The sequence below is a fragment of the Hyperolius riggenbachi genome, chromosome 5, assembly GCF_040937935.1.
Source record: "Hyperolius riggenbachi isolate aHypRig1 chromosome 5, aHypRig1.pri, whole genome shotgun sequence".
Lineage (NCBI taxonomy): Eukaryota > Metazoa > Chordata > Amphibia > Anura > Hyperoliidae > Hyperolius > Hyperolius riggenbachi.
This window is the reverse complement of record NC_090650.1, coordinates 142,371,502-142,396,495: the sequence shown is the minus strand read 5'-3', so window position 1 is coordinate 142,396,495 and position 24,994 is coordinate 142,371,502. Positions and strand designations below refer to the sequence as shown.

At 43.4% G+C, this 24,994-nt stretch overlaps 1 protein-coding gene across 2 annotated transcripts in view; it reads left to right on the top strand.

Annotated features, from left to right (window-relative positions):
* Positions 1-24,994, top strand: part of CUL1 (cullin 1) — a 143,820-nt gene that overhangs the window by 32,842 nt on the left and 85,984 nt on the right. Inside the window, exon 1 of one of the 2 annotated variants that reach the window (XM_068236335.1) lies at positions 8,973-9,079. The exons of the other annotated variant lie outside the window; for it this stretch is intronic. The gene's annotated coding sequence lies outside the window, so the exon portion shown is untranslated. Of the gene's footprint in view, positions 1-8,972; positions 9,080-24,994 lie in introns of those variants that run through there. 2 annotated transcript variants of the gene reach the window in all.

The window sequence follows — 24,994 nt, the reverse complement described above, 5'->3', positions numbered from 1 at the left end:
ATATCAATATTACTGTAAAAAGTAGTTCATTGTGTTAGAAATTATTCTCTAGATAAATGTAGACACTGATATTTTAATTTCTGTCTTTTGTGTAGAAATATGCAGCATCTCAATAAATAGGCTATTCCTTGAATGTGACAGGTCTGTGTCTGTGCGGCTTACTAGTTTGGCAAAATCTACAATTACTTGTTTGCTCATCTAATAGCGGAATAGTGGGTGGGAGGGTAGCTAGTAATGGGCTACAGCTCAGACTCAATGCCATCGTCTCTGGGTCTACTGTTATATAAGGCTCTGTCACAGCACCCACATAATCTTAGTGACAGTGTTCTCTAAGCATCTATTAATCATGTAAACCACTGACAGTGCTGCCCGATACTAAAACACAAACGGAGATAACTGTATCTAGGTAGGAGTTCTAGTTTTCAGTTTTCCTAGGACTCCACTTTAAGTGAGCTTGTGTTCACATAGTGGGAATAAAACAAACTTGTATACAGTTTATAATAGCTTCATGTATGGCTTCAGTGTATTTTTCTTTGCTCTGAAATTGCCTTTTTTCTCATTTGTATAGAATGAGACTCAGGTACTGTAATGTCTGCCCACCCCTTCCTGCTCAGTAAGCTGATCCCATTGGTCATCTGTCATCATCTTTAGTCATGTGATAGGATAAGTGAGCATTACTTTTCAGGCCTCTTTTACACTTGCATTGCAAACCTGCGTTGCGGAACCCTTTTTTACCGCAGGGCAATGGCAATGCAAGGCAATGGGGATTAGCACACATAAGGCATCTTGTTGCATCGGAAGTGCCCAATCAATGTAAGTCAATGGGCAACGCATACCTGTTAAAACGGTTGTCGCGGCGCTTATGCGCGGAATGATGGAATAAACGGGGTTCCTATCCAGCAGGCAGTGCGAAATTTGACAAGGGGGTAAGGGGACAGCGCTATGCCCATGACCCTGTCGGGAGACCTCTGCCTCAGGGTCATATGTTTGTGGTTTTGTGCGGTGATGTTTGACGCAGTGGGGGCGGGGCATCGTACCACAAACACACATCTCAGGTGTAACACAGGCCTCAGTTAACCTGAAACAGCTTTTCCTATGAGAGAGATAAAACTACAGCCCACTGCCTCATGTGTGGGACTCATTTGTCTCTATAACTTATTTATAGACTATCCAGCATAGTAAGTCTTAAAAGAGATTTACTGCTGTCCATATCCTTGTAGGTGAGATTGCCACCGGTCATCAGAGCATTGCTGTCAGCTAAACCTCCTATTTCCCCACTCTTTATAGATAAAGGTAGCATGAGTTAAAACCCTATTTCAGGTACAAATTTAGTTTTTTTAGATAAAATTGCATATTATAGAAGTGCAATTACAAAAAAAAAATATGCATTAAAAATGAAATTACAAAAATACATACAGTATAATAATAAGAATTTACAGGCCTAGCCGATCACTGGTAGCCAGTTCCTCATCACCAGGCATGCTGCAGCTTTTGCTTACAAGGTGAACTCCAAGGCTTTAGAGTAACAAATTCCCTGAGGGATATATATTACCTCAACAATATGTGAAGTTACTTTGTATTTACTACACACCTCTATTCACATGCAGAAAAACATCCTTCTGTTAAATAAATACCCTAAGGCCCCTTTTGCACTTAATCAGTTGCTCTTAGTTACAGCTGAAAGAAAACTGATTTTCAAAGTAATGCACATGTGTTCCTATGGCACAGTTCCTACTATACGCATTTTAACAGAAATTTTTTTCACAATGCACTGCTATGGAAAAAATGCGTACTAACGCACACAAACGCATATCAACTGATTAAAGGGAACCAGAGACAAAGCACCCTTGTGTATTTTACCATATATATCAGTAAGAACATTAGAGAAAACACTTACCATGCTCTCTGTTTCACTGTTTCATCCTTATTGCTAAAAAGTGTCTGTTACCAGCTGTGATAAGAATCCCGGACTGAGCATTCAGTCTGGCTTTGCAGGGAATAATTATAGCTGAGTCTTTCAAAGGCGTCAATTCACCAGAGAGGATTTACTAAGAGAAAAAAGGTAGGTAGTTTATCTCATGAGGTATTTTAACACTCTGGAGTCAATTCACCAGTGTGAGAGGACAGAGAGAAAAGTGTTTGATAGCAGGGGATAATGGAGAGATATGCATGAGGAAAGTGTGAGAAAGCAGAGAGTTATGTAATCGGTATTAATGATTTACATGGGATACTTTTCCTCTCTGTAAGCTTGAAAGTGAAGCATTGTGGGTAGGAGGCGGAGATTTACCACTACCTGACCAGAGTATTCCCGCCTTTTACTGCCGGATCATATCATAAATCATATCACGAGTGAGTCTGAACTTCTTCACCACCTCTGTCTCAGTAAAATTATCAAGAACTGTTCTCTCACGAAAAATACGAAGGGGGATTAAACGGACCCTCCTCCTGCGCCTTCGTCTCCTCATAATAGAAGCAAGCTCTAAGGCCTAGTGCACACCAGAGCGGTTCGGCTGCGTTTTGCGATCCGCTTGCAGCTGCGGATACGCTTGGGTAATGTATTTCAATGGGCTGGTGCACACCAGAGCGGGAGGCGTTTTGCAGAAACGCATACTCCCGGGCTGCTGCAGATTTTGGATTGCGGAGGCGTTTTTGCCTCAATGTTAAGTATAGGAAAAACGCAAACCGCTCTGAAAAACGGCACTTCAGAGCGGTTTGCCAGGCGGTTTTTGTTACAGTAGCTGTTCAGTAACAGCTTTACTGTAACAATACATGAAATCTACTACACCAAAAACGCTTCACAAAACCGCAAAATGCTAGCTGAAACGCTACAGAAAAATAAGAAAAAGCGTTTCAAAATCTGCTAGCATTTTGGGATCTGCTAGCGGTTTTTGGTGTGCACCAGGCCTAACAGAGTAAGCTCAAAATGCTCCATCTACCACAGCAGCAGCTGCTGTGTGAAAACCATGATATCTCCAGGTTCATTCAGGGGATAAAGAGATGAAAAAATAACGAATGGCCACACCCCCTTTCTTCCCTGGTGAATTGTGATTTGGAGAAAAACTAACTACTAACTATCACTTATTTATCTCATACTTATCTCACATTTGTCTCTTGCATTTCTCTCTGTCGATATTTTCCCCTATACTTCTGGAGAATTGCTATTTGGAGATATCACAGGAGGTAAATTACCTCCCAAGAGATAAATAGGTTGGTAACCTCTGGTGAATTGACACCATTATAGCAGAGCCACAAGGGGGTAGGCTTGGGCTTGAAAAGACACCATAGAAGACAGACTCAGCTATAATCTTTCCGTAGCAAAGCTAGACTGAGTGCTCAGTCGGGGATTCTCGTCAGAGGTGATAACAGTCAGATTACACAGAGAACAATGAAACAAAGAGCAGATTAGGTGTTTACTGTCATGTTCTCACTGATTTATAAGGTAAAATACAAGAGGGTGCTTCATCTCTGGTTTTCTTTAAGTGTAAAAGGGCCCTAAAAAGGGTTGGAGATCTGAAAAGAACATGCACTTGCCCTTCATAAAAGTCAATTGTCTCCTTCCTGTAGCCTCTAGGATGGCATATATGTATTGTTTTTGTCCATTCGATTCCTGGCTGATAAGATCACTTATCAAATCTACCAGTCTTCTATTGTGCAACATATCTGATTGATTCTAACCAGTTTATCGATCTAATGCTAGGCATACACGGTTAGATTATGTGCGGCACATCACCGCTCGTCCGCGCGTGCACGCGGATCGATTCCCGCTCGTCCCCGCGGGCGATTTTTATCAGCGCTTTGTTTTTTTTCTATTGTCTGCCCGCAGGGATCGAGCACTGTATAGATCTGCCGTGGTGATCGGACAGGTTGGATCTTATCAATCGAGCCATCAGCGGCTCGATTGATAAGAACTATCTAACCGCGTATGCCTAGCATAAAGTCCTAATGGACACGTTGGAAAATCAACTTGCTATGGGGGCGGAGCAAAAACGATGGGGAACTATAGCGTGGCACTGCATCAAGGTGTTTACTGAAATCTATGGCGACTGAGCATGCCATGTAGGTAAAGAATCAATCAGTATCCAATAAGATTCCAATGAGATAGTGATTTGGTTTGGTATATCAGATCATAATCGATATAGCTTAAAGGAATAGTATCAAACTTCATCAATTTCTGGCAGTAACATAAATCAAAATTCAATCAACAGTCTGATGGAACACAGCATATCTTTTTGCTGTGCAGTGTCTTATTTTACCTTATAGATTGCGTCCCCTGAGAAACTGACGGCGACGGGGAATGGGGCAGCTCTTTATATGAGAGGGGATTCCTCTATGACAGTGTAGCAGTGCCTATCCTACTTTCCCCACATCATAGCGCATTATTCAGCGCATGACCCGCCTAAGTAGCCTGCTATGAGGAGCGAGAGACAAGACAACCTCTCTCGCTCCTACTCTGCCCAGCCAATCTGCCCCAGGAGGCTTCTGTGTGTCGGGCTCAGGCTGCCGCCGCCGCATCGTCATTGCGGTTTGCTACAGAACGGCAAACACATTAGCTGGAGGAGGGCGTGTCATTGCTCCTGAAAGCATTGGAAGCAGGAGCGGAAGGCTCATGACACGCCCTCCTCCAGCTAATGTGTGTTTGCCGTTCTGTAGCAAACAGCAATGACGATGTGGCGGCGGCAGCCCGAGCCCGACACACAGAAGCCTCCTGGAGCAGATTGGCTGGGCAGAGTAGGAGCGAGAGAGGTTGTCTTGTCTCTCGTTCCTCATAGCAGGCTACTTCGGCAGGTCATGCGCTGAATAATGCGCTATGATGTGGGGAAAGTAGGATAGGTACTGCTACACTGTCATAGAGGAATCCCCTCTCATATAATGAGCTGCCCCATTCCCCGTCGCCGTCAGTTTCTCAGGGGACGCAATCTATAAGGTAAAATAAATAAAATAAGACATTGCACAGCAAAAAGATATGCTGTGTTCCATCAGACTGTTGATTGAATTTTGATTTATGCTACTGCCAGAAATTGATGAAGTTTGATAGTATTCCTTTAAGGCTATATCCACACTATAGGCATTTCTCTGCTATGTGGAATTGCATTACAACTGACAGCTCACGTTAGTCAATAGGCTTTTTCACGTGCCATGGTGAAAAAACAAAACAAAAACGTTCACATAATTGTGCGGTATTGAAGTGGATGACACTAAGGACATTATCAAAAGCTTATTTAATTATCAAAAAGCTTGTGTTTTTTTCTGATTGCAAGGGCATTGAGATTAACATGGGAATTGTAGTGTCCCTTTCCCACCGGTGCACTTCAATTTTCGGGAAATCTCAAATGCACTGCATTTTTTGTAGAAGTTTTTTAATACCTGACCACACAAAAAGGTCTTGTTTTGCGATGCTCATTGTGATTTTTGGTGGAAAAGAGCCTTAACGCCTTAAAGAACAAGCGACACCCATGCTAACCTAGAAATAAAAAACACATATATAAGTAGATAAATACTACTTCTACTTACATAACAGATGTATTGTGCTATCCATGTAATGATTCCTGTGAATTCTATAAAGGAAAAGCAGAAAATCCTATTCTAGGCAGTGGCCATTTTGCCAAGTTAATGCTGACATCATATCCTCTTGTTTTCCCCCCTCCCTTCTCTTGCTCATTGTGTATTCATTAGCTGCCCTCCTCCCAGAGTCTTCAGACACTCCCACTGAGGTGTATACTAGGAACTGCACTCTTATCCTCCAATCCCCGAGTCACCTCAGCCTTGCTTGTAAACACAAGTGAGCAGATAAGCAGCTAGGCAGGGAAATAAAGGGAAGAGGAGGAATATATTATAGATAAAAAGAACCCCCAGCATGCAACTGAATGGCAATGGCAATTAAAGGACCAGTGCTCCTAAAGTATTTGATAACTTCAAAACATAACAGCAGAAAAAGTTTTGCAAGTTTTGAATGCAGGATTAGCATCTTTGTCGCTTAATTCACTCAGACCAGTTGCTGTTGAAATTTGATTTGTATGGTGACAATCCCGCTTTAAACAGGTGAAGAATAAAACCATAAAAGTTAATTACTAAAGCAGTGAGAAGCCTGTGGATGGTCCTCCTTGAGCCCACCACTGCTGCCTGGGAATCTCTTCTTCTTCCTGTCTGCGTATGAGGGCTTCCATACTGTGCATACATGCGTATGGGCCATGCATGCCCAGTAGAATGAAGCAGCTTGTGTCCGCTTGCACGAACCGCACCAGCACATGCCCAGTAGTAATGGACTTCAAACAGCTCATACATGGATGGGATAGCTCATACACTGATGGAATAGCTCATACACAGATGGGATAGGGCATATTTGACAGGCTTTTCTTAAATATGGTAAGAGACTTAGTAGTGGCTTAGTGCTGGAACCAAGAACTTGAGGAGGATTGGAGTGGCCTCTGGACTATCCAGATGCTTCCTAATACTGAGACAAGTATCTCTATATAATTTTTCACTTGAGGTTGAACAACAGGAGAGAGGCTTATATGATGAAATGGTTGTCTTTTACAAGAGAAGTTTGTATGTTACTTGTACATTTGCATGTTATTCTTACATTTTGTCAGGCGTTACATGTTATTTTGATATGGCAGGTTCACCAATTTTTAATAGATCAATTTTTAAATGTGGTTTTGTGTTAAAGGACCACTATTGGCCTGTCGATTGATGGAATTTGACAACAAACGATGAACAAGGACAATGGACCTGAGTGGGTCGCTGGGTTTTATCCCACTCTGTAGCTGGAAGTGGTTATGACATGCAAAACTTCAGCCTTGTGTAATCGGAATGGGGGGGGGGGGGGGGAGAGGTTACCCAAAGAGAGATAAAATCTGGCAGAATTCCTGCTTTGCCAGTCTCTCTGTGCCCCTGGATCATATCATCAAATGGACTGCACACCTGCATTCAGCAGGGCACCACGAGTCTGCATATATGAGACATGAGTGCTATTGCATGGGTATTATTAGTGTTACTTCGAACCTGCATTACTCCAGGTTCGGTAGGTCCGGTTTGTCTGGAAAATTCCCAGAACAGGAATCCGGCTGAGGTCAACAACCTTTGCAAAGGTGAGCAACCTAGGAGCCTCCTAACCCATGAAATACGAAGAAAATATGAAAATTATTTATTTTTGGTTTACTGTAAGGTCAGCTATTCCCTTTGAAAGCAGCTGCTTGGAGTGAATCATCAGATAAGATCAAAATTTCTTCAGCTTTGAAGAAAGGTGTGAATGTTGGAGACAGCTTTCTTCCAATAGAGCCCATTTTACGATTTCTGCCAGAGTTGATTTACGAGTTTGCCAGCAAGTAAACGTGATGGGGCGTGTGGGCAGCTAGCGCAAGCGCAGTTACCCCCCAACTGGATGAATCACTGGGCCGTCTAGCGGAGGATATAGGCGGCCTCAGAATACAACAAGGGACCGATCAGCCTGAAGGAGGCTGGAGGAAGCCCCAGGTGTGTATCATTTTTTTCACAATCTCAAGATTCCTTTAAAGGCAGGTTAGTGTTAGAAGTGCTGAGGGTTAATGTTAGAAGTGGAAAAGGGGGAAGGAGAGGGTAGCTCAGGCAGAGGTCGGTGGTAAATCTGTGTGAATGAAAGGATTAGAAAAACATAAAACCGAAAGCCCAATATAGTGTAGTATGTTTTGGAAGAGAGGAGATAATATGTAACGTAAGTATTTATACTCACAAACCAGGGTTACCGCATAGGCAACCACTGTAGAAGCAGGTGGGGAGATTAGACCTGTCCCCACTCAGGGTTAAGATGTCGCTCTCTGTGGATAGAAGAAAAGGGAGGGTGTATCACCCTTCCACCAAGGGTGGATCACTTACTGTGTAGAGGTGTACAGGAGGTGCCAAAAGAGTAAAATACGCTAAAAACATCTAAAACCGTTCAGGAGGCGGCGGTGGACCAGACACTCCAAACAGACACGATGCGGTCGATATATTAAATAGAAATTATTCACATACTCCTAGTAGTAACTGGCAACGCGTTTCACGGGCACAATCCCGCTTCATCAGGCAATAAAACAACAGGAGTAGAACACAGCTAGGGCTCCAGGCGATGCTTGGCACCTCTGTGTGATCACTGTGTGAATTAAACCACTAGAGAGTAGACCACCCTAGGTATACCCCTCACTTAATCTATCTAGTAGTACAACCCAATAATGTATAGGCCAGGTACTAATACTACTCCACAAAGGACTTGACACCACACTGGCTACGGCAACACAGGTGGGGTTGGCCATAGAGCTCCGGACTTCTTCACCAAGGCTTCGGGCATAAACCACCACAGTGGTTTCGCCATCGGGACAGGGTGCCTGGGCCACTGGGTAGGTTTTTCATCCATTGGACTGATGATAACGTGTTATGGGAAAATAAGGAGTAAATTACTTAAGCTACATTTCACTGTAGTACTCTATAAAATCCTCAGCTACTTTGTATCTCAATCTCTCCTTTCTATATTACTGATATTTACTAATTAAAGCCACGGAATTGCAAGGAGGTGCAATAAGTAAACCTTGAAGGAAAGCTCTTCAGTGGTGACACAGACTGCAATAAAACCACCATCTAAATAAAAAAGGTATAAAGATTACTACTTTCACATCCCTTCAGTAGAGGTTTCTGCGCTAAATACATATGTGTGACTGGTCCGCTTGATATGAGGCTGTGCATTGCCGGGTGAGAGGGGTATTGATTGCTCCGGGTGGGCTGCATATACAGCGCTAGTGCCTGCTGCTTGCTGCGTGCTGTTTCCATGGTTCCTGGTACTTCGGATTTTGCCATTGGCCGCCTTGTTTTATAATTGCTCGAACAGCAATACAACGACGTCATCCGTTCTTATTTGCATAGTCACATCCCAGTGCTTGCCGGTTTCATGACGTCGGTTGCGTTTCATTCGCCCACAGTGAGCGGAAGAGGCAGGTGGCTGGACGGAAGTTAGGGCTTCTGAGTGGCTCGCTGACTGGCTGAGTAACTGGCTGAGGAAGGAGGGGTTTCCGGTTGGCAGTCCCCGGCTCTCCCAGGGGGTTCTGTCTCCTGCGCTGCCGCCGTCACACAGGTGAGGGGACGAGAAGGGGGTGCCGCGCGCGAGGTATGGTCGGGTGTGCCACGTGACTGAGGGGAGATACAGCAGGGGAGAGAGACATGAGGGCAGATGCCACAGTGACCATCACACATCGCTGAGCACTGCTGGCCTATGAGACTAGACGGAGGAGTGGGAAGAAAAGCAACTCTGTCTTTATTAACCTGTTCCATGTTACACTATTTGCTGTCTCTCGTTTAGCTTTACACTCACATGGGCGTTTTAAAATGACATTACTGAATTTGGACGAAATGGGTTATTCCGTCACTCTCATCAAATAGAATAAGTGAGTCTGAATGCCTTAATGATATCTATATATGTACTTACACACACTTTTTATAAAGGCTACAGAATAGCAATCTTGTGAATGCTGTTGCTGTGCTCTTCCTTCGCTGGATCACATGATACCCTAGCAGTCCAGGCCACTCCTCCTCTGATCAGCCACAGCTGGGCTGTGTCATTTTAGTGGCTGCATTGTTGGTGATGGTCATGTATTAGTAGTAGTAGTAGTAGTAGTCCTTGGGGTACATTTTGTCAAGGCTGGTACAAAGAAAACTAGAGCAAGATTGGTTCCAAAATGAAGCAGTCACGCAAAGACTTATCAGAATTCTTTATCTGCTCCATGCCACCATTTTCTTTTCATTGGTTTTAATAAATGCCCCAGTCTCACTTATGAGCAATGTGGTAGCATATGTTTGGTCTATTGTGAGTAAATTCTGGAATGTGACTTTTAAATGTTTTGCCAAAATAAGTTGTGCATTTCATGAAAAATGTATTTTTGTTAAAGAGGAGCTGTTAGGTATAGGGTCTCAGAGAAAATAAACACATATATCAGTAGCTAAAGATTGGCTGTACTTACATTACATATGCATTTCACTGTCCACGTTTGGATTTCACAGAATTTGTATATAGTATATGCAGAGAATGATGCTCCTGACAGCTCATGGCAGGTTCCATGTTTGTGAAGCCAAATGTGTCGTCATGTCCTGCCTGCTTCTGATCACAGAACAGCTCATACTGAATAACACTAGTTTGCAGTGAATATTAATGAGCCATGTGGCTAGGAACAATAGTGGACTCCTGCAGTGTACGCTGCCCCGAGATTTATCTGTGCTGTGGCTGGACTGAGTTTTAGAAGCTGCTGAAACTTGATCCCGTCTTCTCCTTAGCAGCCGAGGGGAGGGCCCCAGAATGCTTTGCAGTATGTTATGCGGCTTGCGTCCTGCTTAGCTCTAAGCTTTGCTGATAAGCATACATCAAAGGTAAGAGAGATCTTTATCTTCAGTAATGTCTTTTTGGCTTCCTTCTAAACTGTTTAACACAGGAGACTAGAGGTTTAAATTAGCTTCTGCAGCCTGACAGTTACTCTTTAAAAATTCTGTACTCTCTAAAGTGCCATAATACTCCGCCATTCTTTTTAGCACAGGGGTTTAGTGAGGGTACTTGGTTCAAGTCTGGTCTAGGAAGCTATCTGGATGGAATTTGTATGTTGTCCCTGTGTTTGTGTGGGCTTCTTCCTGCCAGGACCTGGTGCTGCGGCAAGCAAGTAGAGATAGGACCTAACCGTGTTTGATCGGAGAAGCGGGAGCCTTATTTTAAGGATAAAGTAAGCCCGTCGCCCTCTACCACAACTTGCAAAACTTAGCCTGTCTATGACTGACACCAAATTGCATGCTCTTGGGCTGATGGTCATGTACTTTAGATTAGCTTCAGGCCTGAAAATGTGAGCACAGCACATGCAATAAAACATAACCAATCATACAACACAGGCACTGGTATCTTGATCTACAGTCTCTCTAGGAGTGCAGATTTTTGTCTTAGTACACAGAAGACTAGCTTTATTAAATAACATTTAATATTCCAAAAGGTGGAACAGGGTAGAAATATATACAAAATTGTATTAAAAACAAAAAATGGAAATAACTGACACAAAACAAGGCACTTGCTTATGAAAATAAAAGGGAATAGAACAGATACTTTACCCCTTTTTTCTTAAAAAAAACCAAGGTAGGTTTGTATTGTTTTGTGCCTCTGGGGGGGTCAAGGGGAGCACCACTACTTGCCTATGAGGGTGCTGATCCTATAGCCCTTTCTAATACAGTACTTTGGTATTGGGAGTCGGTCCCTCAGGTGATAATGTGGGAGGCATACATTTGAAATTGGTGCCGGGAGACTTGGGCGCAGGATACAGCCGGTATAGCTTATCCTGCTTCTGCACAAGTCCCGGCCGCGTTAATTACTATTCCCCCTCCAGGCTGCCATGGATGTTGGGGAATGATATAATTCGGCTTCCAGATGTTTCTGGAGGCCCAATTATTGTGTTTTAAAAGCAACTTCAGCTCTGTCTTCGGACGGTGCCGACGTTACTCACTGAGCTCCGCTATAGATGTAATGCGCCCAAATCTTCCTGCGCTAAAAAGCACTGCTCCGTGTGGGAGAGAGAGGCTATACAGATGCAACACCATTCATTGCTAGCCATCTTTCTGCGGCTAAGGAGGGCTAATGAAGTGACGGAGTGGCAGTCTGAGTGGGGGGAATAATGAATTCGACCAAGTCAATCCACTTGGGGATTGGGGGCTGCTGTGCATTAACTAATTCTTCCCGTTGTGGTCTTTATGGGCCATCTTGGATGAGTTAAATCTAGTGTGTGTACACAGCTTTAGAGACACAACTACAAACTCTCTGTTCAAGATGTCAGCACTATGTACAGTGGCTTGCAAAAGTATTCGGCCCCCTTGAAGTTTTTTACATTTTGTCATATTACTGCCACAAAAATGAATCAATTGTATTGGAATTCCACGTGAAAGACCAATACAAAGTGGTGTACACGTGAGAAGTGGAACGAAAATCATACATGATTCCAAACATTTTTTACAAATCAATAACTGCAAAGTGGGGTGTGCATAATTATTCAGCCCCCTTTGGTCTGAGTGCAGTCAGTTGCCCATAGACATTGCCTGATGAGTGCTAATGACTAAATGGAGTGCACCTGTGTGTAATTTAATACAGTACAAATACAACTGCTCTGTGATGGCCTCAGAGGTTGTCTAAGAGAATATTGGGAGCAACAACACCATGAAGTCCAAAGAACACACCAGACAGGTCAGGGATAAACTTATTGAGAAATTTAAAGCAAGCTTAGGCTACAAAAAGATTTCCAAAGCCTTGAACATCCCACGGAGCACTGTTCAAACGATCATTCAGAAATGGAAGGAGTATGGCACAACTGTAAACCTAGCAAGACAAGGCCGTCCACCTAAACTCACAGGCCGAACAAGGAGAGCACTGATCAGAAATGCAATCAAGAGGCCCATGGTGAGTCTGGACGAGCTGCAGAGATCTACAGCTCAGGTGGTGGAATCTGTCCATAGGACAACTATTAGTCATGCACTGCACAAAGTTGGCCTTTATGGAAGAGTGGCAAGAAGAAAGCCATTGTTAACAGAAAAGCGTAAGAAGTCCTGTTTGCAGTTTGCCACAAGCCATGTGGGGGACACAGCAAACGTGGAAGAAGGTACTCTGGTCAGATGAGACCAAAATGGAACTTTTGGCCAAAATGCAAAACACTATGTGCGGCGGAAAACTAACACTGCACATCACTCAGAATGCACCATCTCCACTGTAAAATATGGTTGTGGCAGCATCATGCTCTGGGGTGCTTCTCTTCAGTAGGGACAGGGAAGCTGGTCAGAGTTGATGGGAAGATGGATGGAGCCAAATACAGGGCAATCTTGGAAGAAAACCTCTTGGAGTCTGCAAAAGACTGGGGCGGAGGATCACCTTCCAGCAGGACAATGACCCTAAACATAAAGCCAGGGCAACAATGGAATGGTTTAAAACAAAACATATTCGTGTTAGAATGGTTCAGTCAAAGTCCAGCTCTAAATCCAATCGAGAATCTGTGGCAAGATCTGAAAACTGCTGTCCACAAACACTGTCCATCTAATCTGACTGAGCTGGAGCTTTTTTGCAAAGAAGAATGGGCAAAAATTTCAGTCTCTAGATGTACAAAGCTGGTAGAGACATACCCTAAAAGACTGGCAGCTGTAATTGCAGCAAAAGGTGGTTCTACAAAGTGTTGACTCAGGGGGCCGAATAATTACGCCCAACCCACTTTGCAGTTATTGATTTGTAAACAATGTTTGGAATCATGTATGATTTTCGTTCGACTTCTCACTTGTACACCACTTTGTATTGGTCTTTCACATGGAATTCCTATAAAATTGATTCAGGTTTGTGGCAGCAATGTGGAAAAATTTGGAACACTTCAAGGGAGCCGAATACTTTTGCAAGCCACTGTATATTGCACAAATTTAGAGCCCGTTCTCACTTGGGTGATTAGCGGGTGATTCCCGGTAATTGCTGAAGCGCTAGTGCTTCCTAAAGCACTAGCGCAATATTATAGGGAACCTTAACTGAACGGGGGGGTAAAGAGTTTCAATTACCTGGGGCTATTACCAGCCCCCTGCAGCAGTCATATGCCCTCGGAGCTGCTCTGGAATCCTCCGGTCCCCCAATGTCACTTAGTTTCGTTTTTGACGACTCACCAGTCAGACGGCCACCATGCGTATTATTGGCCGCATTCCCTACTGCAATTAGCTCTGTTGTGGACCGCAACGCGTACAAAGACACGCGTTGCGACATATCTACGCGTGCGGAATGCGGCAACGCGTATATTTGTACGTGTTGCGGTCCGCAACAGCGCTAATTGCAGTAAGGAATGCGTCAAATACTACGCATTGCGGCCAGTCGACTGGTGAGTCGTCAAAAACGTAACTAAGTGACATTGGGGGACCGGAGGATTCCAGAGCGGCTCCGAGGGCACAGGACTGGTGCAGGGGGCTGGTTATAGCCCCAGGTAAGTGAAACTCTTTACCCCCCGTTCAGTTAAGGTTTCCTTTAAGCATATGTCAGCGATCTCACTGCCGCGATTGCTGCCAATCACGGGTGTTTCGCGGTTAGTGGCAATTGCAAAAGTGTTGCATGCAATATTTTTTGGCGATTCGGGAGCAATTGCGATTAGCATGCTATTAAAGCACTATTTGTACAGTAATTTTACCACGATTATCATGGTAAAATCACCTGCGCAAAACGCTAGTGCTAAGCTCTAGCGTCTTTCCATTTTCAGGTGCGAATGGGCCCTTAGGGTTGTCCTTGCTTCAACTCACTTTTTGGGGGGGGGGGGGGGGGTATACTTTATACACACACACACACACACACACACACACACACACACACACACACACACACACACACACACACACACACACACACACACACACACACACACACACACACACACACACACACACACACACACACTCACACTTCAATAGGAATGTCATTACCTCTTCACATTCGGCCAGTGGGAGCGGACTGTGTAGTGTCCGTTCTGATGGTCCAGCTGTAGCCTCGGGCAGATGCATTACCTACATATCCTATATGTGGAACATGTCCGCCTGTCAGGGATTATCGTGGACGGCACAGAAGTGCGGTCCGTTTACTGCAGACAAGTGTGAATGGCTCCTATATATAAAACAGGAGCGGTCCACTGTCAATTTTGCAATGAGCCTAGAATAGAAAAATGTCAGTTCTCAGCTCAAGTGGGAACACAGCCTCAAGATGTGGATACATACGCTATTTGTGTTGCCTGTCAGAATTTTGCTCGATCCTGCTGATGACACTGCTGGCTAAATGGGGTATAGCCAGTATTCAGACAGTCAAGTAGTCTTATTCATGTTTGCTCTCAAGAAAAAGAGGCTCATTGAAGTTTTGTTTTAGAAATCTGTGAAGTTTATAAGACTTTTTATTTTGAAACCCACCACATGGTGGGTATGCTGTTAATGCTTTTTTGTGCCTGTCTAAGAAACAGTCTGTGTGTGTTATCATGTAGGTAAGACAATATTATACAATCAGATTAAAGGCTGTAATGCTAGGCACTTACGATGCAATTTTCTGACAGATTTACTGTTGGATCGATTATTTTCAACACTCGCAAATCAGATCACACATGTTGGAAGTAATCGATCTGACACTGCTATGGGAAAAAACGCACACTAACACATACCAATGCATTAAAGGAGTTATCAGGCATTATGAAAGAAAATAAGTGCTCCTTACCCTGGGCTTCCTCCAGCCCCAAGCTCCCAGCATGTCCCTTGCCGCAGCTATTCGCCACCGCTTTCTCCTGGTCCTGGGTGATGACATCAGGCCGACCTGGAGGTCGGCCTGTACTGCGCCTGCGCGAGCGGCGCTGTCAATCACCGCTACGTGGACCGGAGCGTACTGCGCAGTAGTTCTGCTCATGTGCAGTACGCACTGGTCCCGTGGCGGTGATTGACAGCGCCGCTCACGCAGGTGCATTGTCATCGCCGGGGACTGGGAGGCGGCGAAGCTGCGGCGGGGGACATGCTGGGAGCTTGGGATTGGAGGAAGCCCCGGGTAAGTAGCACTTATCTTCTTTTAAAATGCCTTGATAACTCCTTTAAGTGTAAAAGAGCCCTAATATTGATGAACTGCAAGGAATAGGGCTAATGTTGCCAAGCTAACATATTAAAAAAAAGGGGGGGGGGGGAAGGTTGGTGGTGGGAACACCTGTCAGATAAATGTGAAGTTTAGTGGCTCACCTATGTAAGTGGCTGTGTAGGAGTTGTGAAACACAGTATAGGTGCTTGGCTATGATACCAAGTGTAGTACTGTCTACAAGGCTTAGTTCTACTTCTGCAGAGACCAAATGGCTGTGTGAAGTGGTATTCTATACAGCACAGAAAGGCCACATCCATTTAGTTCCCAAACTAAAGTTAAATCTTTGCTATAGAGTAACTTGGTTTGAGAGTGCGTTGCACTGAACGTGTATGCACGTCATATTTTTACTACTGAGGCCAGGGCTGTGGAGTCGGTACAAAAATCTTCCGACTCCTCGGTTTATGAAATCACGACTCCGTCTCCAACTCCGGGTACCCAAAATGACTCCGACTCCTTAGTCTAATACTTAACAGGGCTTTGGATTTTGTACAAAAATCATCCGACTCCCGACAGACTCCTCAGTTTACGAAACTCTGACTCCAGGTGCCCAAAATTGCTCCAACTCCAACTCCACAGCCCTGACTGAGGAGATGGTTCTTCTCCATTTCACACCACAGGATTGTATTTAATCTTAGTGCAGGGACTGTACAAAGTAACATTTCCATAAAATCCTCAAAAGTAGGCAAAAGCAACTGTTATTGGATAAGTTCTTTGTTAAAGAGACGCAGAAGCGGAAAAAAAATTATGATATGATTTGTATGTGTAGTACAGCTAAGAAATAAAACATTAGGAGCACAGACATAAGTCTAATATTTTTTCCAGTACAGGAAGTGTTAAAAAACTCCAGTTGTTATCTATGCAAAAGAGCCATTGAGCTCCACGACTTTCAAAGTCTTCTGAAGCTTATTTTCTCAAGTGTCTGTCAATGTATTTTATTTTTCTCTGCAGGGAAGGGTTCAAGTTAGTTACGGTGAGTCTTGTACACATTTTTATCTTATACAGTACAAAACTTCGTATTAAATATTTTTTTATAACTGTTTTTGAATTATGGAACAAATCCCCTTAATTTCCATTGAAATTTGCTTTAATATGAGTGCTTTGGATTACAAGCATGTATCCGGAACGAATTATGCTTCTAAAAAAGGTTCCACAGTATGCTGTACTTCAATGCGACACACAGTGCAATACAGTCTTCAGCTCCATTGTTTTTAAATGGGGTCATTCCATATAAGTGCGGTACTTTTTCTTTGTCCACTATGGAGTGCTGTCTTTGTTCAGTATAACAAATGAAGTCAGTACCGCATCACAGGTTGTGGTATACCACGTAGTAACCTGTATTGCTTAAAGTGAATAAAGTTACGGAGCAACTCCACTGTTGTAAAGATAACTGCTTAAAGAGACTCCGTAACAAAAATTGCATCCTGTTTTTTATCATCCTACAAGTTCCAAAAGCTATTCTAATGTGTTCTGGCTTACTGCAGCACTTTCTGCTATCACCATCTCTGTAATAAACCAACTTATCTCTCTCTTGTCAGACTTGTCAGCCTGTGTCTGGAAGGCTGCCAAGTTCTTCAGTGTTGTGGTTCTGTGATGTATCTCCCCCCTCCAGGCCCTTCTCTGCACACTGCCTGTGTATTATTTAGATTAGGGCAGCTTCTCTCTTCTCTCTTATCTTTTACAAGCTGGATAAATCCTCCTCTGAGCTGGCTGGGCTTTCACATACTGAGGAATTACATACAGGCAGAGCTGTCTGCACTCTGCAGGAAGAAACAGCCTGACACTTCAGTGGAAGATAGCTGCAGGGGGAAAGAAACACACAAATGATCTCTTGAGATTCAAAAGGAAGGGTGTATACAGCCTGCTTGTGTATGAATGTATTTTCTATGTGTGGACATACTGTACATCAACCTACTTCCTGTTTTGGTGGCCATTTTGTTTGTTTATAAACAAACTTTTTAAAACTGTTTTTAACCACTTTTAATGCGGCGAGGAGCGGCGAAATTGTGACAGAGGGTAATAGGAGATGTCCCCTAACGCACTGGTATGTTTACTTTTGTGCGATTTTAACAATACAGATTCTCTTTAACTCTATGCAATTAACTTTTTCTCCTAGGCGATATGTTCACTTCTTGTCAATAAAATGTCTTTTAAACCATCAGCAAGCAAGAAAATACTCAAAATTTTGATAGTACTTTTTCACCTATGTTTTGGTACTTTTTTTAATTGCAAAGTGCTGAAAAATTATTTGAAAGAGAAGATGAAAAATTATCTCCTGGAAAAAAACTCAGGAAAAAATAGTTAATTGCATATGGGCCCATGTAGCTGAAGTTATTTAAAATGCTGTATTAGATGTATTTAGGATTATTGTGGTGTTTCTTAGATCATTGCTGCTTAGCTCTGCATTTTTCATTGTGAAAGCTGCCTTCCTCTGCTCTCAGCTGCCAAGGTACCAATAAGCTGTACAGTATTTCATAGATAAGTTGTTACATAGAGATATAGCCTTAAATGAAGTTCTGTAAACTAAAACTAAAATTTAAACAAATGGCTTTATTTATAACGGGGGAAATACTTATGGAATGTTTTCTAAATGTGTAAGTTTGCCCACTTAAAAATAGTGTGTTTTTGTAATTTTTATGGTTGTTTCATTTAATAGAGAGAAACTGCATATCAACCACTTCAGCCCACAGTGTTGTTCACTGTATGCATCCGAGCAACTTTCACCTCCCATTCATTTGCCAATAACTTTATCACTACTTATCACAATGAAATGATCTATATCTTGTTTTTTTCCGCCACCAGTTAGGCTTTCTTTGGGTGGTACATTTTGCTAAGAATTATTTTATTCTAAATCCATTTTAACAGGAAGATTAAGAAAGAAATGGAAATTCATTATTTCTCAGTTTTTGGCCCACATAGTTTGAAATTAATACATGCTACCTTAATTAAAACCCATGAATTTTATTTGCCCATTTTTGTCCCAGTTATTACACCGTTTAAATTATGTCCCTATCACAATTTATGGCACTGATATTTTATTTGGAAATAAAGGTGCATTTGTTTCGATTTGCGTCCATCACTATTTACAATCCTATAATTTAAAAAATTATATTAACTTGCTCTCTTGACATGCATGCTTAAAAAGTTCAGACCCTTTGGGTAACTGTTGTTTTTTTATTTCTTTTGTATTAAAAATGTATTTGGGTAGTTTTTGGTGTGAGGTAAACGGCTAATTTTTAAAATGTATGTGTGTGTAGTTTTACTATTTGGCCACAAGATGGCCACAGTCAAAAAGTCCTTTGATCACGCTTCCAGGAACTAGAATGCAGGGCTTTGGAGTCGGAGTCAGAGCAATTTTGGGTGCCTGGAGTCGGGAACAAATGCTCCGACTCCTAATGAATTTAAACTGTAATTAAAATAGAAAATATGATAAAATGTTCTATTTCTCAGATAACACAAATAAGTCATCAAATAATTTATATATACAGTAATAGCGGTGCGTAGTCCACAAAAATGAAATAAACCAATCAAAATTGGTTACTTGTGCTGCTTCAATAAAGCAGTCCCCATATTTTTAAAGTCAGATATACATATCTGATTGTGACTGTGTATATGATGTGTACACAGGAATCTCTTTTATATATACTAAATAACATCTATACTGTAAGAATAAAGCCTGATGTGTAGCCGTGTCACTAATAGAGATGGTCAATGAGATGGAAATAATTCTGCGTTGATGCTGACTTATTATTATTATTATTATTATTTATTTATAAAGCGCCAACATATTCCGTGGCGCTGTACAATGTAAGAAAACAAACAAGGGATACATAATGATACAGACAATGATATACATGAAATATGAACACTGATACAAGATACAGCACTGCTGATTACAACTTGATTTAACATGATGACTAAAATGTATACATTTCTAACAGTGTGCAAGCAATTGAATTAATAACATTCCATGACACAAAAGGGTGAGAGCCCTGCCCTTGCGAGCTTACAATCTAAAGGAATGGGGTGGAAACAAGAGGTGGGGGAAGTATACAGTATATGTACAGGCAGTGCGTAATTAGGTTATTTAGTGGGTGCATGGCCTAAGCTAGAGAATATGCTTGTCGGAAAAGGTGGGTTTTGAGGGAGCGTTTAAAGATTTCGAAGGTGGGAGAGTGGCGGATGTGTTGTGGAAGGGCATTCCAGAGGAGGGGTGAGGCACGTGAGAAGTCTTGTACACGTGAATGTGAGGAGGTAATTGTAGAAGAGGATAGAAGAAGCTCGTGTGCAGATCTGAGATTGCGGTTGGGTTGGTATCTGGAGACTAGTGAGATGTACAGGGGAGAGAGATTGTGGAGAGCTTTGTAGGTTATGGTTAAGAGTTTGAACTGAATCCTCTCATTAATTGGTAGCCAGTGAAGAGCTTGACAGAGAGGGTCAGCAGAGGAAGAGCGAGAGGAGAGATGAATGAGTCGAGCAGCAGAGTTCAGTACAGAATTGAGCGGTGTTAGTCGGTTAGTTGGAAGTCCACCAAGCAATATATTGCAATAGTCCAATCGAGATATAATAGGAGCATGTACTGGCAGGAGCTGGTTAGGGAGTTAATGTGAGGAGTAAATGAGAGAGAAGAATCAAATATTACCCCCAAGTACCGTGCTTTGGGAACTGATGTTATAGACGTGTTGTTAACATTTATTGTAATATCAGGCAAAGGGGTGGACAGGGATGGTGGAAAGACTATTAGTTCAGTTTTATTCATATTAAGTTTTAAGAAACGAGAGGACATGAAAGAGGAGATAGTGGACAGGCAGTCGGGAACCCGGGTGAGGAGGGAGTTAAGGTCTGGGGCCGAGAGGTACAGTTGTGTATCGTCTGCATATAGGTGGTATTGGAAACCAAATGAGCTGATTAAGTTACCAAGACCGTGCATGTAGATGGAGAAGAGGAGGGGACCGAGGACAGAGCCTTGAGGTACCCCTACAGACAGAGGATGTGAAGAGGAGGCCTGATCTGAATAAGAAACAGTGAAAGACCTTCCAGAGAGGTAGGAAGATATCCAGGAGAGAGAGAGGTCCTTTATTCCTATAGATGAAAGGATCTGTAGGAGTAGTGTGGTCGACAGTGTCGAATGCTGATGACAGATCTAGAAGGATGAGTATGGAATAATAGCCTTTGGAATTAGCTGTGAGGAGATCATTAGCTACTTTGGTGAGGGCTGTTTCTGTGGAGTGGTTTGGCCGGAAGCCAGATTGGAACTGATCGAGCAAGGAATTTGCAGATAAATACTGACTTAGTTCTGCATGGATGTGGCGTTCAAGTAATTTAGATGTAAATGGAAGAAGTGACACTGGGCGGTAGTTAGCAAGTTCGGTGGGGTCTAGAGATGGTTTTTTTAAGTAGTGGTGTTACAACAGCCCTCTTGAGTGAGGATGGAAAAATTCCGGTGGAGAGGGATAGGTTAAACAGCGATGTTAGGGCAGGGATGAGGGATGTGGATAGCTGTAGAATGAGATGTGATGGGATAGGATCCAAAGAACAGGTGGTTAGATGGAATTTGGAGATAAGGGAAGAGAGCGAATGTTCAGAGAGTGGAGAGAAACTGGAAAGAGAGCAGTCAACAGGAGGAGTGGAGATGGAGTTTGATGTCTGCGTGGAAAACACACTACGGATTTTTGCAATTTTATCTGTAAAGTATGTTGCAAATTCTTCAGCTGATAAGCATGAAGGAGGAGGAGGAGGGGGTGGACGGAGAAGGGAGTTGAAAGTACTGAACAGGCGCTTTGGATTGTGCAAGTGGGAGGATATGAGGGAGGAGAAGTATGATTGTTTTGCAGACGAGAGAGCGGTTTTAATCTTGTTCAACTCTTTTTTGTAAGTAATGAAATCCTCATTAGTATTAGTTTTTCTCCAACGGCGTTCAGCTACCCTAGAGCACCCCTTTAGCTGTTTAGTAGCTTTGGTCAGCCAGGGTTGGCGACTGACACGGTGCGGGCGGACATTGGTGAGGGGTGCGATTTCATCCATGACTTACGTGATTGAGCAGTGATAGTGTGCAGCTGCTGAGTCAGGGTCAGTGAATGGTTGTGTGAGGAGAGGTGCCAAGGCATCAGAGACAGATTGCATGTCTATGTTGCGGTAGTGCCTGCGTGTATATGAGCGTGCTTGAGGCAGGGTGGTAGGAAGAGAGGAGGAGAGAGAGAAGTTTAGTAGGTTATGATCAGAGAGCGGGAGAGGAGAATTAGTGAAATCAGTGATAGAACAGAGACGAGTGAATATGAGGTCATGCAAATGTATGCACTCTCTTTGTTCAGGAAATCAAATAATTTGATATGTTGTTGAAATTTGGTTTGCCGACTACGAATTAAAGGGTACCCGAGGCGGATGAAAAGTTTTATACATACCTGGGGCTTCCTCCAGCCCCCTTCATACCAATCAGTCGCTCGCTGTCCTCCACCACCTAGCTCCGGTAATTCAGCCTGTCAGCGTAGTCCGGCCGTGTGTCGCTCCTACAGCCAGGAGCAGTCTGCACCTGCGCAATAGTGCTGCACAGGTGTAGTACGCTCACGGCGGCAGAGTGTGTGCATGCGCACTACACCAGACTGGCTCAAGTACCTTGACTTATAGCAGAAGATCCAGGTGGCGGAGGACGACAGTGAGGGACTGATTAGCCTGAAGGGGGCTGGAGGAAGCCCCAGGTATGTATAAAAACTTTTTAATTTCATCTCTCAGGTTTACTTTGTTACACAGTAGTACTGTACTCTACATATGCACTCCACACAGAGCTGCAGGGAATCCACTGAGAATGTTGTGTACATAGACCACCTCTGTGTTCAATCACCAATAAACCTGGTTCAGAATGTGTAATAGAGGAAGAATCGCCTCGATCTCCTGCAGAGTACCTGCACATCACTCTTACATGTACCCACAGTTACACTGCCTAGGGCCTGATAGATGTTCTTTGCTCCGGTCTGTACCTTTTACAAGTACTCTTACCAAGGACTAGTTTTAGTCTATGACTAAAGAGAATAAATATGGCAGTCTACATACACTTCAGTCTTCTTTTAAAATTCCTAAGCTTTTGCAGTTAACCTCTCTGGCGGTATGATTCCCGCGGCTGCGCGGCCGCGGGAGGGTTTTTTTTCACTTTTTTTTTTTTTCCTAGCACTAGCTACATGCTTGCCCCCTCCCTGCGGCGTCCCCTTGTAGTGTCTGATCGCCACCGGCGCCGCTTGCCCTTAAGGAAATCCCGTTCTGAATGGGATTTCCTTGAGGGCTTCCCCCGTCATGGCGACGAACGGAGTGACGTCATAGACGTCATGACGTCACAGGGAATCCTGATCCACCCCATAGCGCAGCCTGGCGGCGATTGGCCAGGCTGCGCATGGGGTATGCGGGAGGGGGGGGGGGCCCTGCATCGCGGTGAATAGTGGCTCATCGGCGGCGGCGGCAATCGGACCAAACACGCAGCTAGCAAAGTGCTAGCTGCGTGTTTGAAAAAAAAAAATGATGCAAATCGGCCCAGCAGGGCCTGAGGAATCCTCTGCGGCGGCTTACCCCGTGTCCAGCACGGGGTTACCGCTAAGGAGGTTAAGAGACGAATTTCATGTTACATACTTTAAATCAACAAGATTGTAATATGCAAATTAGAGGAGTCGGGGGAATCCTAAACTGAGGAATCTGAGTCGGTGGATATTTTGTACCGACTCCACAGCCCTGCCCGAATGAGGACGGGGAACTTTTTTTTTTTTTTAAGTAGAAAGACCGTGGCCCCTGATTAGAGGCCTGTCAGTTTTTCTCGGGGGGACTTAGATCAATGAATGGGAAGTATATCCCCTTTCATTTATAGGGGGCTAATGGCAGGCGGCGCGCCTCATTCAGCTGCAGCAGCACAGTCTATATGGACGAACATATTCGTCCATATAGGCTTAAGTGGTTAACCTCGCTAATGGTATTCCCGACCCAAGCTCGGGGGGAGAGAAAAAAATGCTGCAAGCTGAAATCCTGGGTCAGGGAAAACAGATTTTGCGGCGGAGCAGCACTTCATACTCCCGGTCCTGGGATCCAGACAGTCCCCTCCGTGTTCTCTCAGGATCTCGATCCCCAGGGTGAGAATGTCACTATAGAGATAGAGCCCCACCTGGAGGACAGGAGTAAGAAATGCAGTGCTAGATCCCAGGGAGGTAAGTTATGTGTAGGGACTACTAAAGAATTTCATGGGGTATGATTTTTTTTTTTTTTTTCCCCTTGAATTGTAGGGTTTAAAAGCTCCAAAAAATTGCACTGCTTTTAGACCCTAAAATCCAGAAAGAATCCTACCTCCAAACCAAAATCCAGAATTACAACTTGCAGAAAGGTTATAAATTGCATGGCATTAAGTGAAATAAGTATTTGCCAAGAAAAACATGACTTAGTACAACCAAAATCTTGAAAATGTGGTGTTTGCTGGAATTGTCAAAAATATTAAAAATATGCCTTCTTTCCAATGACCTCTCATTTTTAAACAAATTACGGTAAAACCTCACATTTTGGATGCTTCACAATTAGGCTTATGGGTGTTTTAAAGGAAACCTAAGGCCGGTTTCAGACTATATAAACCAGTGTTAGCGATGCAATGTTTCACTTCCACCGCATCGATCTGCCAGAATCAGGCCTTCGGGGAATACTGCATTACTACGGGGTATTCCCCATCTGGCATTGGGCCAAGCAGGAAGTGACGCGTGCTTGCTGTCACTTCCTGCTTCGAAGTATGTGGAAGTGCATGGAAGAGTATTGTAAAAAATACGCTTCCGCGCATGTGACCCGTGATGTCGCATCAGTCATTTTTTAAATTTACACTGCGTCGCCATAGACTAACACGATTTCTGGGCCGACGCAGGTCGCTGCAACTTGACACAAGCTATGCGGTAATGTAGTTCTGGACCTGTGACGGAGATGCGGCAAAACGCCCAAAAGTGAGGTTTCCATATACCAATTTCCTGACTATCCTGCGGCTCATCTTTCCTCTAATACCTTTAGCCATAGACCTTGAACAAGCATATGCAGATCAGGTGTTTCTGACATTGTCAGAGCTGATAAGATTAACTGCATGCTTGTTTCTGTTATTTAGACACTACTGCAGCCAAACAGATCAGCAGGGCTGCCAGGCAAATGCTATTGTTTAAAAGTAAATAAATATGGCAGCCTCCATAGTCTTCTAACTTTAGTTGTCCTTTAATGGAGAAATCCTACTTTGCAAGACAGCGAAAAGGCATGTCTTGTAGTTGATTATAAGGTTTACACACATCTTGGCTAGGAGCTTGGTTCATTCCTATTAAGGCCTCTTTTTCACATATACCAACTCATGCAGGAGCTGTTTCCTGCACACGTTGA